The sequence below is a fragment of the Mastomys coucha genome, unplaced genomic scaffold, assembly GCF_008632895.1.
Source record: "Mastomys coucha isolate ucsf_1 unplaced genomic scaffold, UCSF_Mcou_1 pScaffold22, whole genome shotgun sequence".
NCBI classification, from domain to species: domain Eukaryota; kingdom Metazoa; phylum Chordata; class Mammalia; order Rodentia; family Muridae; genus Mastomys; species Mastomys coucha.
Genome location: NW_022196905.1, coordinates 180,419,678 through 180,425,036, shown reverse-complemented (window position 1 = coordinate 180,425,036; position 5,359 = coordinate 180,419,678).

Below are 5,359 nucleotides of genomic sequence, written 5' to 3'. Positions count from 1 at the left end.
CCCACTCTCTCCCTATCTATCCAATATAGTACTTTAGGTTCTAGTTATAGTAATTAGACAATAAAAGGAGGTCAAAGGATACAAATTGGAAAGGAAGAAGTAAAAGGTCATTATTTGCAGATGATATGATAGTATACCTAAGTGACCCCAAAAACTCCACCAGAGAAATCCTATAGCTGGACAAACAACTTCATCAAAGTGGCCGGGTATAAAACTAACGCAAACAAATCAGTAGCCTTCCTATACTCAAAAGATAAACAGGCTGAGAAAGAAATTAGGGAAATGACACCCTTCACAATAGTTACAAGCAGCATAAATTATCTTGGTGTGACTCTAACCAAACAAGTGAAAGATCTATATGAGAAGAACTTCAAGTCTCAGAAGAAAGAAATCGAAGACCCTAATTTCTTCCTCAACTTATTTATCCTTTGTGGAAAAGAAGGCTAATGACTTGTTTAAGTTAATTTTATATCTAGCCAGTAAACAAAACAAAAGAATATACCTTCTTTTCAGAACCTCATGGTACCTTTTCCAAAATTGACAATATAATCTGTCACAAAACAGGCCTCAACAGATGCAAGAATTTTGAAATAATCCCATGCATCCTATCAGATCACCACTGACTAAGGCTGGTCTTCAATAACAACAAAAACAAAAGAAAGCCCACATCCGAATGGAAGTTGAACAATGCTCTATTCAATGATAACTTGGTCAAAGAAGAAATAAAGAAATCAAAGACTCTTTAGAATTTAATGAAAATGAAGGCACAACATATCCAAACTTAGGGGACACAATGAAAGCAGTGCTAAGAGGAAAACTCATAGCTCTGAGTGCCTCCAAAAAGAAACTGAAGAGAGCATACATTAGCAGCTTGACAGCACACCTGAAAGCTCTAGAACAAAAAGAAACAAATACACCCAAGAGGTGTAGACAGCAGGAAATAATCAAACTCAGGGCTGAAATCAACCAAGTGGAAACACAAAGAACTATACAAAGAATCAACAAAACCAGGAGCTGGTTCTTTGAGAAAATCAACAAGATACATAAATCCTTAGACAGACTAACCAGAGGGCACAGAGACAATATCCAAATTAACAAAATCAGAAAAGAAAAGGGAGATATAACAACATAAACCAAGGAAATTAAAAAAAAATCCCCAGATCTTACTACAAAAGCCTATACTCAACAAAATTGAAAAATCTGGATGAAATGGACAATTTCCTAGACAGATATCAAGTACCAAAGCTAAATCAGGATCCGATAAGCCATTTCAACATTCCCAAAACCTGTAAAAGAAGAAGCAGTCATTAAAAGTCACCAAACAAAAAAAAAAGCCCAGAGCCAGATGGGTTTGGTGCAGAATTTCCTCAGAGCTTCAAAGAAGACCTAATACTAATATTCTTCAAACTATTCCACAAAATAGAAACAGAAGTAACACTACCCAATTTGTTCTATGAAGCCAGTTATGTTTATACCTAAACCACACAAAGGCTCAACAAAGAAAGAGAACTTCAGACCGATTTCCCTTATGAATATTGATGTAAAAATACTCAATAAAATTCTTGCAAACCAAATCAAAGAACACATCAAAACAATCGATCATCCATCATGTTCAACTAGGCTTCATCCCAGGGATGCAGGGATGGTTCAATATACGGAAATCCATTAATGTAATCCACAATATAGACAAACTCAAAGGCAAAAAATTATTAGATGCTGAGAAAGCATTTGACAAAATTCAACATCCCTTCATGCTAAATGTCTTGGAAAGACCAGGAATTTAAGGCCCATACCTAAATATAGTAAAAGCAATGTATAGCAAACCAATAGCCAACGTCAAATTAAATGGAGAGAAACCCTACATTCAATTTTTTCTTTTGAAAAATTGTATACAACTTTGTATATATTGTTACATAAAATAGGTATAGCAATTAAAGACTTACTGGTAACAAAAATATAAGAAATTTATTTTCTACAAGTCTTTGGAATGTGTACAATTTTATCATTTATTAAAGATGAAAGAAAAATTTTCACTACTGAGAGGTGGGAACACTTGTTTACTTTTACAATAGTTAAATTTTTGTGGAATTTTTGGTACCCCAGACGTACATCAACTTCATTGTTTTCTAGAAATTATTGCATTAGGTTTATAATAATCAATTCTGAGAACATCAATATGCAAACATATATTAAAAATGTCAGAAGTAGATTTAAGGTTATTTCTGAACCTCTTTAAAAATCCCATCCTAATTCCAAACCAAGACCTATTTTATGAAACTCAAATTTACAACTCAATCATCACTTTTAAAATCAAATACAGTACAATAATCTGATACTTATGTATTATGGGACAATGATAAGAAAATATTAAAATCTTCATTTTTTATAATGAAAAATGTTTTTACAAGAATGAAAACATTGGATACACAGTAATCACACTCTGATCCTCAATATGTGCTATTCTAAATTTTTAACTGAATTGTTTAAGAGAGTATTGATTCATTTTGTGTATATGCAATCATGAACAGTACAAAGTCTACATGATATGCATTGAGGATCAAGGCCGCAATGAAGTCAGAATCTGTAAAATTCACTGATCACACACACATACACCTTAGATTCATTCATATTTGATTTTGCATCATGTATGTTTTTTGTACACTCAGGAACCTTTTAATGTTTTATGACCCTTGTGTTCATTTATAGAACCCCAAATAGGATCTTGTCCCTGACCTTAAGAAGCTTTGTTCTAGATTACAATGGAAGAAATATGGCTACAGGACAGCCTATATACAAGGGAATTCAGCCTCATTACTTGCTTCATAAATACCTTGATTTTACTGCTTAGATGTGTTATCCATAGGAAACTTTTTGATTATTCCTCTGTTTTTTCTGTGGCTCAATCGATACACTTCTGAATATTCAGCATCCATTATTTCCCCCTAATCGTAATCATTGCACCTTGCTGGCAGAATCCAAACTAAAATCACCATGAATTTTAAAATATACCATACTTACTACTGCAGTGCATATTGATTTGCACCTGGTCTTCGCCTGTCATGTTGGGAATTTGTCGTAATGTTCTTTACACATAACATAGAGAAGGGCAGCATCAGAAAAGCTGCATCCTTGGTATGGAGGGTCCACTTGCAACTGGCAGAAACTAATTACTATTGAATGTGCTTAGTAGAACTAGAGAATAAAAACATTATAACACTTAAAGTATGCTATTTAGGATATGGCTGCAGCACACATAGAAGTTCGTGACCTGCTCTTTAGTTGGTCATGACATATGATTCTCTAGAATAACTCTTTCTGATATGGTTATTCCAAATTTTTGTTTTACTAGCATATTTTATTTATATGTAATAAGGGGTGTGATGGTTTGCAAATGCTTGGCCCAGGGAGTGGCACTATTAGAAAGTGTTCTTGTTGGAGTGCTATGGACCGAGTTTGTTGCGGGGACCTCTTGTTCCACCGGATGAGAGTTCTGGTCAAGTGGGCAACAATTCGGTAAATGACAGACAGAGTCAACAAAAGGGAGTGCTAAATCTGAATATATTTCTTAAAAATGGCATGAGGTTTTTACAGTCATTGCAAAAGAGAAATGAGAAATCTAGCAGCTCAGCAGTTGAGGTATATCTGAGGCCACCTGAAACACACTGGGTCTAAAGCAGCAGCCATCCCCTTTGGATAGGTGCTGCACACACGCCTCTCCCCCCCAACCCCCCAGGCCCAAGCACTCTGGGCCCTGGGGGCTGCAGACTGCATGAATCTAAGTCCTAGTCCATCTAAGTTCTAGTTCTAGTCAGAGTGCCCCTGCACAAAGTGAAAACCAGGCTTATATGGTATACAGAAAACAGGGTGAATGACAAAAGTCACCTAGGCAGGTGACAGTCACACCAAGGCCTGTAAGATCAGGTATCCAGGTGTGAAGCCAGCAGAAGAACAGTGGTGCCCTCCCTGCTGGGACTATTTTGGTATTCCCATGCTAATTCTCTGGATCTGCTGGAGGCAAGCACCAGGAAGTTCCAATCTAGCAGTTTCTGCTAATGTCCTTAAGTGAGGGAAGCCCTTCGATTACTCTGGTATGTAAAACAGTTCTGTCTTCTGTGGGACTGCCCTGAAAATTCTAACTATGTGCCTGACTTCTGTTGCTAACTCTGAGGACATCCTATCTGATAAGGCAGATTCCTTGTGAGAAATTCCAAGCTAAGGACAGCTTGGAAATAAATCAGGATATATTGGAATGTTGTGCTGGCCAGGAAACAATGCCCAATCTTAGCAATTTATGAATCATTTCTTGGGGTACTTTTATGCCTAAATAGGAAGGTGTGTTGATGATTGGAAAGACTAATCTGGAACATGTCTGAGTTAGGAGATGCCAACGACCAACTGAATACCCAGGAGGCACAAACTCCCTTTGAAGTCATAACATCTCTTGTCCTTAATCAGGCTTTTTCCTCCGATATTGCAGACTTTACTGGAGTAGACGAGTGGGCATGGCATTGGAGTAGGTGTGTCAGTGTGGTCTTGGGCTTTAATACCGGAAGCCAGTCTTCTCTAGGCCTTCAGATGAAGATGTAGAACTCTCAGCTCCTCTTGCACCAGGCCTGCCTGGATGCTGTCATGCTCCCACCTTGATGATACTGGACTGAACCTCTCAACCTGTAAGCCAGACCATATTAAATTTTCTCCTTGTAAGAGTTGCCTTGGTCATAGTGTCTGTTCACAGCAGTAAAACCCTATCTAAGACAAGAGGTTTGATGGCATATTATACATGTGTATAACATATCTGTATCTGTATCACATACTCTCCAATCCATAATTACCCTGCTAAGTTTACCTCTGTCCAGACTTACTGCTACTTTCATGTCTCTCTTTTTTCTTGTGATGTTCTAATGAGTATCCTTAGTTTTGCTTATTGAACCATGAATGAGAGCTAGTTAACAGGTCATGGGCACAACATAAATATACACACAATGATCAGGCATTGGTAGAATTCTAAGGTCTCTTTTCTCCATGTCAGGATGCTTATGGGCCTACTATTATAGAAATCTTATGCACTTAAGTATAAGTTTATGATATGTGGGAACCAACTAGTACTTAGTAGGAACACCAGAGTAATTCTATGTAGATTTTAGTAATATAAAATTGCAGTTCCTGGACTGGGGCAAAGAATAGAATTACACTCTATGGAATAATAATTTACAAAAACACTAGTATTCTATTAAAAATGGCTAAGGTGGATCAGCGACCTTAGCCGCCTCTCCCTTGCACGTGGAGACCCGCCGGGACCCGGAGTCTCCAGTGAGAGCCGCCATCCCCTCTCTGGTGAGTTCCTAAGCCGGGAGCAGCC